Source organism: Megalobrama amblycephala, linkage group LG18 (genome assembly GCF_018812025.1).
Source record: "Megalobrama amblycephala isolate DHTTF-2021 linkage group LG18, ASM1881202v1, whole genome shotgun sequence".
Classification (NCBI taxonomy): Eukaryota; Metazoa; Chordata; class Actinopteri; order Cypriniformes; family Xenocyprididae; genus Megalobrama; species Megalobrama amblycephala.
The window spans coordinates 16,605,161-16,617,910 of record NC_063061.1 but is presented as its reverse complement, the minus strand read 5'-3'; the positions used below and the strand labels follow the sequence as shown (position 1 = coordinate 16,617,910).

The 12,750-nt window shown below is 42.7% G+C and overlaps 1 protein-coding gene across 1 annotated transcript in view; it reads left to right on the top strand.

Annotated features, from left to right (window-relative positions):
* LOC125252666 (serine/threonine-protein kinase pim-2-like) overlaps positions 1 to 12,750 on the top strand; it is a 681,247-nt gene that overhangs the window by 468,914 nt on the left and 199,583 nt on the right. The gene's annotated exons all lie outside the window — the stretch shown is intronic.

Genomic DNA, 12,750 nt, shown 5'->3' with positions numbered 1-12,750 from the left:
GAGGACAGCTGCAGTGAGCGTGGAACAGAGGACAGTGTCTCTGGCCCTTCGGTCTACCTCACCATGGCAACACTTCCTCCTGCGCAGACATCGCAGCTGGACCAGTTCTACACACACATACACACAAAATAACGCAGTTTAAAGCCACTTAACTGGCCTATTTTCAGAACCTATGCGACATAAAACTAATGTCATGATCTCGGCAATTGTATAAGCCTCTGAGGGACAGCAGGAAGTTTAGCTTGTTTAGTGCCTTGAGAAATTCTTATTCCTACCACCACATCAATTCAAGTTTGAAGTACTACTTTCATTTTTTTGTCACAGTCACAGAGACTTGCATTCAAAAATAGCTAGAACAGAATGAAACAAAGCACAATGGTCTGAGTTGAACAACTTCTAACGTCACATAGCACTTTATATATATGGTGCTCATGGCATGAGATGCTGAAAAAACAAAGATATGCAATGCAATGCAATGGTCAAAATATGTGCGCATGCACCAAAAATGCTACCAAACTTGATAGTGAAATGGATTGCTATTTACTATCATTATATATCGACATATGCTTTTAATTTTATTAATTAATCTGTATATTACCAGTATAAACCTGAGTCAGTGTGACTTTTTGCTTATGTCACATTTTCACACACCTGCATATTTATTTTATAAATTGCAGACACCAGGGAGCAGTGTGTGCGAGATTCGCACATATTAGAGAGAGAGAGAGAGAGATTGAGAGGGGGCAGGAGTGTGGAAGTGGGTCATCTGTAACATAACAAGTTTCTCACACGAGTCCAGCCTTCATATCTTCTCTTCAACTCCAGACATTTCTCCTCTGTCTTCCTGATTCTGTCCCCTTATCCTTGGTACTCGCAGTTCCTAAATGAAATGCAAACATTGGGTGATTCCATTAGCAACAATTAGCATTACAGCATTTTCAACACAGAGCAATAGCTCGAAATGGTGCGGACACATTAATGAAATTTCGTGAAATTTTCCGTGCAAAAAAACAAAAAACGTACATTAACCTTTGTCATAGTGTAGTGCTGCATAAAGCACAGCGTACAGTCACTTTCAAACTCCTGTTGATCAGTGTGGCGAATTTGATCGGCCAACTTGATCCCAATGTGAAATTTGCATGGGGAAATGTTTTGCCCTCATGTGAAATGACTGTATTTTGCCTGCAAAAATGTGCAGAACAATGGTAAATGTAACACAATCAGAGTTATATTAATATATATCCTGACGTATCCGAGCTTTATAGCGGCAGTGAACAGGGGTCATGAGTATGAGCTGAAGAAAGTGCCTCCATCCATATCCATCCATCATAAATGTGTACTCCACACAGCTCCGGGAGGTTAATAAAGTCCTCCTGACGAGAAGCGACGCGTTTGTGTTAACAAAAAAAATCCATATTAACAAGTTATGAAGTAAAATATCTAGCTTCCGGCAGACCGCCTTCCATATTTCAAATTAGTTCAAAATGCTTATGCTACATCCTACACCTTCCCTATTCAACTTACGGAAAAAGCTTAACTGACGCGATGCCAGTTCCGTTTTTTTCGTAAGTTGAATACGGAAGGCTGTCTGGTGAAAGTTAGATATTTTACTTCATAACTTGTTAAACAAGTATACACAAATGCATCAATTCATTTCAGAAGGCCTTTATTAACCCCCCGGAGCCATGTGGAGCATATATTTATGATGGATGGATGTGGATGGATGCACTTTCTTCAGCTTAATACTCGTGACCCCTGTTCACTGCCATTATAAACCTCGGATGCATCAGGATATTTATTAATTTATCTCAGATTATGTTCATCAGAAAGAAGAAAGTCATATACACCTAGGATGGCTTGAGGGTGAGTAAAGCTTGGGCTAATTTTCATTTGAAAGTGAACTAATCCTTTAAGACCAGGAAATATATATTATGACTTTAAATGCATAATATAAGTAATTTCCTAAATTTTCTGGTGCAAACTTGCTCTTGTTTGGATGCATAAAAACGCCTTTTGAAGAACCTTTACCTTTAAAAAAAAGGTACCTTGGTTTTAAAACCCTCAGTAAAAAACCATAGTTTAAAAAAAACATCAGAATACCATAGTATTCTTTTAAGTTCCTTAAGTTAACCTTTTGATATCATATATTGTAGTAACCAAAGAATACCATGTATCAAAATACCAAGGTACTCCCATTGTGTATTGCCATTAAACTGACTTTAACAGTAAGTTTTTGTAAGTGTAATACCAAACCGTGAAGGTCAACTTAAATGTCCGAGTTCTACAAGAAAGCAGATAATAGTAAATTATAAAAGAACAAACAGTGGCAGTGTTTGCTAGCATCCTGATAGCATGTAATTATTCCAGCAGGTATGAGGGAAACTGTTAATGTTATCTGCCTCATTGCACTTTCAAGTGTTTTTTAAACTGTCCCTGCCGTACACAAGCTGAGATGAAGGGAGAATCATCTACACCTCGCACACACACAAACCCACACAAACAGGGTCTCTCCCCCTGCCCACTTCCTCTGCAGCCCATGGTGTTTCCGTTGGGGTGAGAGAGTGCCAGCTCCGTCCCCCCCTGCTCCCCAGTGGGGTCCTGCCTCCTGGCATCTGTCAGGGCAGCTGTCTCTCTGCTCATACCGTGCCCGTCCTCCACGCAGCACTGCACGCTACAGACACACACACAGGTTTACTCAGAGCAGTGATTATATCGCACACACAAGCACAAGCTAACACACACAGTTTACTTTAGGCAGACGTAGATATTTTTTTTTTTTCTCAAATAAACTCAGCCATGCTCAGAATGATGGGAGTGACATCTGCAAAACTGACATACAAATTAATTTACATAAATAGTACAATACGTGACAGTGCTGCAGGACCATGTGTCAGGTAAAAGCAACATAAACATGACAGCTTTAGCCACTGATTTGGCTGAAAATAATGACACGCAGGTGAAAACACACAGTGGTGGCTGATTGCAATCTTTTAGCACACACACAAGCACACGAAGACAGCTAAGAATCACATCACGAGGGGAAGCTACAACCTAAAAACAGCCTAACAATCAGTGGAAACCTGAAAATTTCAGCTGGTGTGAGTGTGGTTGTGTTATGTGCTAGAGAGAGTGTGTGTATCCAGGTGTGCAAGCACCACAGGAGGTAAAAATGAGAACGTGAGGTTCGCAGGTGTTAGCGAACACTCCGTCGAGCCCTGTAAACACGCACACATATGTAAATGAGAACAAAGGATAGGACAATAACTAAACATAAACAGCACTTAAAGTTAGTGACTCAAACACTTTCAATTTAATGAAGTTTCTTGGTCACTTTTGTGAACACACACACATACACCTCCTGTTAATAGGGAGGGGGCAGCCAGCATGGATGCGGCCCTGATTAATTGGGCGCGACACAGGGAAGTGGGTCTGGAAACTACCTGGCAATTTCCTGCAACCCCCCTTCTCTCTCTCCCACTGTCCGTCTCTCTCTCTCTCTCTCTCTCTCTGGAGTGAAGAGAGTGGGCAGGTGGGCTGCTGGGAGGAGTGGCGGCAGCTCTGCGTTGATATTCCACTGGCGTCCAGCTTGCCCGTCGCCCTACATAGCAGGCGCTCCCTCTGGCAATGCCTGGCTTGGCTCTAGGCTCTGAGCTCCGCACACTGCGGCTCCAACACACGTGCACACACACACACCGCTTAGAAATACACATGAAGAAATATGCTAACCTTCAGCCACGCTCATTCACATGCACACTACAAAGAAAAAAACAGGCCAGTGCTGACCAGAGCCAGCCAAAGACGGAGATATTTCATTGTGCTGTGAATGCTGCAGTGGGTATGAGCTCCGGCTGGCACCTCTCTTCTTGCTCTGGCCAGTGTGCTAGACAGATAGAGAAAGAGAGAGAGAGAGCATACCATCGTGTCTATACTGCAAGCAAACAGCGCATCGAAAGTAGATCGCTCCCATTATAATCAACAAAGCTGTTGCGTGCTAGCAGGGTAGCTTCGTTGATTATAATGGGAGCGATCTAGTTTGGTCGTGTAGCTTTCAGCAGTCAAGGGAGAGGGAAATGAAAGAGGAAGGGGAGAAGAGAGATATATTTTCCTTTTTCTGAACACTGTAACTGTGTGAATTACCCTACGGAACAGGACGGAGGCTGCCTTAATGAAAGCACAGGAAGAGGGCAGCAGCTGGTGGCGTGTGTTTGAGCCGTGAGGATAAGACCCTCGCGCAGGGCTCGCCAGGGTCTTTCTACAGAACCACTCGCGCACACACAGGCACACACCCGGAGAGACTGAGCTTCTTTGTCCGATTTGCTGCCGCCCATGCTGGAAAAGGGCCCGGGCCGCAGGGGCCTGCCTGCCTGCCCAGGAGCCAACAGCACTGCCTCAGCCACAACTACAGCCGAGCTCAAATGCAGCCCAGATCAGACCTCGCTCTTTCCTCCACAGCCCCAACACCACCACAACTTGAAATGACGACAACAGCCACAAAAACAAGAAAAGAACAATGTCAGTAAAGGGAAAGAAGATTAAAGAAGCTTAATCTGCGTACTGGTGTATTCGACGAGGTTAGCTTGCGTGTACAAATATCTCAAATTGACAAAATCTCAACATCTCCATTAAGACAAGAGCAGAAATGAGTTCACAGACAGATGTGGGGCAGTTTGGTTCCCTGCAGCCCACAGCTGGAGAGAAATCTTTCAAGTTTTCAGCCAGCAAGGTCTCACAACATAACAGCATAAAATGTCTGAGAATCCAGAGAGGGTGTGACATGTCACAGCATGTGTATGTGGCATGCTCATATCTGTCTGTATCTGCACACATGTGCCGCATGTTTCTTGAAGCCATGAGCGGCGTGGAGATAACGGTGAGATGAAGGAGAGGAGGGTGAGGAAGAGAGGGAGGATTTGGGGGATGGGGGCTGGAGTAGGTCTTAGGGGCACCAGGCAGGCGTAGATCCAATTACTGCCCCCCCACACTGAGTCCTTTGTGTGTGTGTCCCTACTGATAAATGAAGCTCTGAGGCTCAGCTGGGCTCACGCTCAACAGCAATATACCAGCATGCATTGCAGCTTCTGCAGAAGGATCGGGGTTGCAGTACAAGCCCAGTTCGCATGACCCATATGTGTGCGCATTTGTTTGCATGCATGTGTACTCTTGGTGTTGTTGCAATGGGATTTGGATGCATTCTTGAGAAGTGACATCACAGGAGAAGCATGAAGGACCTACGACGTTGATAACATCAACTAATAATAGGTAGCTGTTAAAGGATTAGTTCACTTTAAAATGAAAATTACCCCAAGCTTTACTCACCCTCAAGCCATCCTAGGTGTATATGACTTTCTTCTTTCAGATGAACACAATCGGAGTTATATTAATAAATATCCTGACGCATCCAAAATTTCTAATGGCAGTGAACTGGACCAACGAGTATGAAGCTGAAGAAAGTGCATCCATCCATCATAAACGTACTCCACACGGCTCTGGGAGGTTAATAATGGCCTTCTGAAGTGAAACAATGCGTTTGTGTAATAAAAATATCCATATTTAATGAGTTATAAAGTAAAATATCTAGCTTCCGCCTTCCTTATTTAACTTAGAAGGAAAGTGTAATGCCTCTTGTGGAGTACGTTTATGATGGATGGATGAACTTTCTTGAGCTTGATACTTTTTGGTCCCATTCACTGCCATTATAAAGCTTGGATGCGTCAGGATATTTATTAATATAACTCAGATTGTGTTCATCAGAAATAAAGTCACCTAGGATGGCTTGAGGGTGAGTTTTTTTATTTTAAAGGTTACTAATCCTTTAAGTAAGTTGCATTTGGGAGTTTCTGGGATTTTCAAGTCTCTAGCGCATACCAGTAATAACAAACTTGGTAATGGCTGAGGTACTCTTTAGTGGTAAACTGTGATAATGAGCTATTTGTTTATGTCTCACTGTGCACTTCATTGTGACTGAAGTTCACTGTGATATATAATAATGAGTTGTGGCATGTTGTCACCCTTTCAACCCGTTTAGTTTTTAATCCGTCACCAATGTGTCACACACTTTTCCCTCAGTGTGATGCCCACTGATGCATAGTCTTTTGTACCCTTAACTCCTCTCCAGCATACAACTCTTGCTGGCCAGTGGCATCTCTTAACGACGCCAGCCCTCATCCCACTGGTGACGCCACCCCCCTGAGAGCCCCAAGTCTCCCTCAAAGTCCGAACCACAATCTCCTGGCAACAGTGCAAGCCTTCTACATCTAACACCTCCGGTCTCCTGGCAACCGTCTTCATAGTCCTGGTCACAAGCAGTGGAGCCTGTGCAACAAGCTGTGTGGCCACAGATGCTGATGGCGCCCCCTTGAGATTGGGGGTGTCATCACAGGTGTAGAGGTTAGAGGAATGACCACATTGTGAAGGAAGAGTTGTGGACTGAGTTTGTTCCAACCAAAAGAGTGGAGGCCAATCATATAATCATACTCCACCTCCTACCCTTCCAAGCGTCATCCTCCACCAACCCCACGGAAGTCTGTCTCTTAGCAACGCTGACTGCGTGCACTCCAGGAGGGATCCGGAAGTCCACATGCTCAAGCAGTGCCGTTCTTGGAGAGCATGTCAAAGCACCCCCTCCAAATCTTTCTTTTTTTCTCTCTCTCTCTCCCTTTCCCTCTCTTTGGTCTACTCCAACTGGCTCCCACGCACAGATTTGGAACGGCTCCTGCACGCAGAGCCTGGGATGAAAATAACAAGGCCACAAAAATCTTCCGCTTTACAGAGTTTCTCTCTTTCTGCCACCTATCATTTCTCTTTTATGAGTAATGGGCTAATGACCTCAAGACAGCTCAGGACTTGAGGACAGTTCTGAGTTGCAAATATGTAAATCTCTACTAACTCCAGATTGTCTTGGTATTGAGGACTGCTCATTTTGCCCCAAATTGCCCCAATCTCTTGCAATCTCTCCTCCCTCCTCTGAACCCTTTTCACCTTTGCATTGCAACACTATTATTGCAAGTCCATTTAAAATGAATGCAACTGCTGTCAGGTGTCTCTACACCGTGAAGGTTAGATGTTTTGCTTGGAACAATTTCTGTGGTAAATATTTATGGCTTTACTTTTGCCAACAGCCTTAAAGTTGGATTGGGTATCAGTTGGTTTGGGTATCAGCTAGAACTAGCAAAAACAACCCCAATCGAGAACTACCGGCTTGCTCTCCAGAGCCTAGACCAGCTCATTAAGGTTGGCATCACACTTCTCTACAGTTCCGTGAGTCTGCTGTAGCCCCCCAACTTCCCCACCCACACTCTCTCCCCAGAATTCCCACTGCAGTTCTCCAGCCTCTCCTCAGGACTCTAGAGAATTCTGCTTTCTCACTAGTCGGTGGCGTTCAGTTGGTGAGCAGCTCCAGCCCACCTTCCGCACATCAGAGAACCTCTGTGAAATCCTAATCCCTAGAGCAGGGTGAAACACAGGCCTGGCTTGCCTGACCTCTTTGGTTGCCATGGATACAGTGCACTATAAATAAAACAGAGGGTTTTTTAAAGCAGTTTGGCAGGGCTGTGCGGACTGGTGGGGTTCATTCTACACCCCAAACCCTCCCCCGTCCAACCCTGTTTCCCACCTCTACTGCTAAAATTCAAAACTACTATCAGTTGGAGTTTTTGGTTATTCTTGCTTAATATGTGTTGAGTCCAATCCTGAGGAAAAGCAAAACTGACAGAGGGAGAGAGATAGGGAAGGCAAACAAAAACTGCTCTTGAACTGGCCCTCACGCATAGAGGAAGCCAAGTTGTTTGTGGGTGCCATTTTTGGGAGCATTTAAATCTGTCGAGTGTAAACAGACGGAGCTGTCCTAACGGAGGCCCGTTAAAAAAAAGGAGGCCCATTTTCTTCAAAGTGGCGACACAGAGGCGTTGAGAGACGAGGGAGGCTGCATGTTTGTGCACTGAATCAGGGCTGCGCTGCAGATTTTTGTCTGGCGAGGCGAATCTCGGGAGGCTAGGAAATAATTTGGTCACGGCTGTGGGAGGTTGCTGGGGGGTGGGGGGGTGGGGCAGGGTTTCGACCGTTTCGCTGCGGTGAGAACACGCTTGACACTTCATTCCTTTCCAGTTAATGCGGCTGGACTGCAGGAGTTTAACCCTCTGTCTGCCTGGACTTGGAGCTGGCCAGAGTCACTGCAAGTGACCAAAGATCTCCACTGCTGCATGTGTACATTGAGAACTAGTCTGACAACAAAGTGCCAGCAGACCAACCTGTGGAAAATCATAAATATTAGTTTATATTTGATGAAAGTTATTTAATACAGAACAGAAGTGAATGATATAAGATGGTCAGTAAATGAGTGAATATCAAAAATGGTCACCTTACTGAATACTATGTTGTCATGTATGTCCATATCTTTGACAGACCGCTTCTTGTCTTATTTTAAATCTTTTGGGACCTTCTTATCTGCTCCGAGGCACAAGTTTAACACGCAGTGACCATGTCCAAGCAGCATGTCAATAGACAAACATCCCTGTGACTTCCTGCATGCAGCCTCTCATGTGACAGAGGCGAGACTGAGCCTGTGGCAAAAACAAAGGCTCGCTCTACTTTCCAAACAAACTAACCCTGCCTCTGCTGCAGGTGGACACACTGGCTCACATACTGGCCATCAACCCAGATATTCCGTGGGTGTGTGTTTTTTGTTTGTGTGTTGAGCGGGAGAGCAGGGAGTTAATGCGGCAGGCCTGTGGCGGTCCTCCTGCCCTCAGCCAGATTAATCATGCAGCAGACCCCGTTCCCTCTGCCTGGGGGCCGAACCATGCCCGCATGCTCTCCCTATCACATGGCCCAGGCCCCCTCTCTTCTCCTCAACACAGCTCCACTGGGGTGGGGGGGGTGAAACGCCCCAGAACGCCACGCTTTGCTTCCTTTCCTCTCTTTCTTTCTCCTTTTTCCTTCTGTGGGCATCAGGAGATAGAAAAACAGAAGCGTCCATCTCATCTTCCCTCCACTACAGCGGCAACAACGGCCCCTTTTTATTGCTCATCGGAGGACCCTGTCAGTGGGGGCTAGGCTTTGCGGTGGTGGAGAAGGGTGGGGGTCGGGTTCTGTTTGCCAAGGGCCTCCCGCACTTGCCTTGAAACAACTCACCGATGTCTCTGTGCATAGGAAAACAGCCGATGCTATTGTTGCTTCCACTGTTGCAGGACTGGGCACCAGCTCCCATTTGTCTGTGTCTTTTGAATGGTTAGCGAGCTAGTGTGCCTTCACGCAGAGACGATGACGCATTTAAAGATTTAGATGATGTCACACACTAGGAAAGAAGAAATCTTGTGTAGCTCACAACATCTACCACAATATTACTCAGGGATGTAGGATAATTGTAATTAGGTGACAACATGTCTCCTCACATTTTGAACTGTCACAAACAATATTTCAGAAGTTTTGTTTTATAATGGTCATCATGTGGGGGGTACTTAAATCAAAACTTAAAAACCAGTGCTGTCAAAATTAGCACGTTAACGCATACGATTAATTTCAGTTTTAACGCATTAAAAATATTTAACGCAATTAACGCAGCATCTTAATCATAATTCGGCTAGCATTACATTATATGATCGCGCTCTTATTCACGCAATTGCTTTTAAACCATTCAAGCGCCACAAGACAAATGAGAACACACTGTCTGTGAATGTCGTGTCTGTGTGACACAAAGACGCGAGCCAATATCGAGTTCTCTTTTGCGCTTGAACAAACAATAACACATAATTATGCCATTAATGCCATTAATTAATGCCCATTTTGTCAAGTATCCTCATAAGAGCAGTCTTATGCGTTAAATAACTTCTTAAAGGGTTAGTTCACTCAAAAATTTAATTTCTGTCATTAGTACTCACCCTCATGTCATTCCAAACCCATAAGAACTTCATTCATCTTCGGAACACAAATTAAGATATTTTTGATGAAATCCGAGAGTTTTTTTTTTTTATTATTATTATCCCCGAGAAAGCAATGTAATTACCACATTCAAGGTAGTAGACATTGTTAAAATAGTTAACGTGACTACGGCGACTCCGTATTGGCCGGCTCCTGCGTCAGCATCACACGCATGCTTCATGCTGCTCACGTGAACAGCGTTGGCCAATACTAAGTCGTTGTTCTGATGTAGAACACGGAAGCTCTGCACTGTCTATACAACGTAAACAGTGCAGGAGACTGACAGGGGAGAGACGAAATTGTTGAATAAAGTCATTATTTTTGTTTTGTTCTTATGCACAAAAAGTATTGTTGTCGCTTCATAACATTAAAGGTGCCCTTGATTAAAAAAATTTAATTTACCTTGGCATAGTTAAATAACAAGAGTTCAGTACATGGAAAAGACATACAGTGAGTCTCAAACCCCATTGTTTCCTCCTTCTTATATAAATCTCATTTGTTTAAACGACCTCCGAAGAACAGGCGAATCTCAACATAACACCGACTGTTACGTAACAGTCGGGGTGTACGCCCCAATATTTGCATAATGCCAGCCCATGATGTTCCCAACATTATAAAAGGCATTAGACAAGGGCAGCCAGTTAACGTCTGGAGCTGCACACAGCCGAATCATCAGACTAGGTAAGCAAGAACAACAGCGAAAAATGACAGATGGAGCAATAATAACTGACATAATCCATGATAGCATGATATTTTTACTGATATTTGTAAATTGTCTTTCTAAAAGTTTCGTTAGCATGTTGCTAATGTACTGTTAAATGTGGTTAAAGTTACCATCGTTTCTTACTGTATTCACGGAGACAAGAGCCGTCGCTATTTTCATTTTTTAAACACTTGCAGTCTGTATAATGCATAAACACAACTTCATTCTTTATAAATCTGTCCAACAGTGTAGCAATAGCCGTTAGCCACGGAGGACAGCCTCAAATTCACTCAGAATAAAACTTTAACATCCAAATAAATACTTTACTCACATAATTCGAAGCATGCATACAGCATGCATGACGAACATCTTGTAAAGATCCATTTGAGGGTTATATTAGCTGTGTTAACTTTGTAAATGCGCTGTAATATAGTCAACAGCTCATGTGGCAGGGAGAACGCGATTTAAGGGGGCGGCGCCGAGTGTAAATCAGTGCATTGTTAATGATGCCCCAAAATAGGCAGTTAAAAAAATTAATTAAAAAAAATCTATGGGGTATTTTGAGCTGAAACTTCACAGAAACATTCAGGAGACACCTTAGACTTATATTACACCTTGTGGAAGAACGTTCTTGGGCACTTTTAAGGTTGAATCACTGCAGACACGTTGACTGTTGACTATATTAACAATGTCTTTACTACTTTTCTGGACCTTAAATGTGGTAATTATGTTGCTTTCTATGGAGGATAAAAAAAATTTATTTCATCAAAAATATCTTAATTTGTGTTCTGAAGATGAACGAAGGTCTTATGGGTTTGGAACGACATGAGGGGGAGTAATTAATGACAGAAATTTCTTCTTTTTTTGGGGGGGGGTGAACTAACCCTTTAAATGAAGTTCAGCATAATGTTTGACAGCAGCAGCTCTTACAGTCACAGCAGCCTAATAAATCAGTTGCTGTGATGTCTGTCATTAATGTTAACGAGAGAACAAAAAGGTAACAGAGAAAATTGTAGCTTTAAGAAGGATTAATCTATATTTACTTTATAATTTATGTATTGAAGACTGTAAAGTGTTTGATAGCTTTATTCAATTTCTGTATGTTTCCTAAGGTAGGTAGGAAGGCCACAGGTAAATATGACATTTATTATAATGGGTTTATGTGAGGATTGTTTTAAGTGAACTTAAAACAAAGTTATTTTTTAAAAGCCTAGTAAATGTTGAAATTGATAGCTTTTATTTATACTGTAATGTTGAATGTCTATAATTAGTAAAAAAAAAAAAAATTCATAGAGACATCAGTACCAGTATCAGTGATACTGGCCTTTATTTCATAAAAAGACACCATTAAACAAATATTTAATATAAACTGTCTTAATATGGAGAGTAACTGAAATTATTACAATATAAAAATATTATGGCAAAGGACTGAATGAAAGCTTAGATAGTAAGCAGTAGTACTTGCCTCTATTCTACGTCTCAGTTAGGTCTTACAGCAAACAATGTCACCCAATTATATATATATGAGCCAAGCTTATTTATAAAACCCAACAGTTTTCAGATAATTCCTGTGCCCCTGATGTTATTGCTACATTAACTAGCTCATAAATGTTCTGAACAACTAATTATGCATTAAAAAGTAAAAAAGGCACACATTAAGATGTTATATTAAAAACAAATCTTATATTAAAAAAAGAACACCTTGTGTAATGCAAACACTGTTATGACCCTCTTACAATTAAATTTGCTATAAACCGTTTTATTGTGGTGGCTTGTCAGCCTTCCTTATTTCTCTCACTGTTTTTTTGTGATCAGCAAGCAGAGGGCATCCAAGAGAAGAGCTCACTCTACAACCAGACTACCAAAAGCAGCTAAAATGCTCTTGATGTGTGCAATATTTACAATCTACAGTATATGAATTGTAAGCAGTCAACTCTTTTCTGAATTATGCACAGTGATTCGATGCACAGAAACCATTATACATTCTCATGTGCACTGAAGAGGATATGAAACCTTCTTGGCTACATGACTTGACCTCAGATGACTCCAGTAAATGCTTGTCATAAGCACATGTTGAACATAAACACAGCCTGAATTCTGTCAAGCCACTGAGGATAAAATTGTAACCAGAG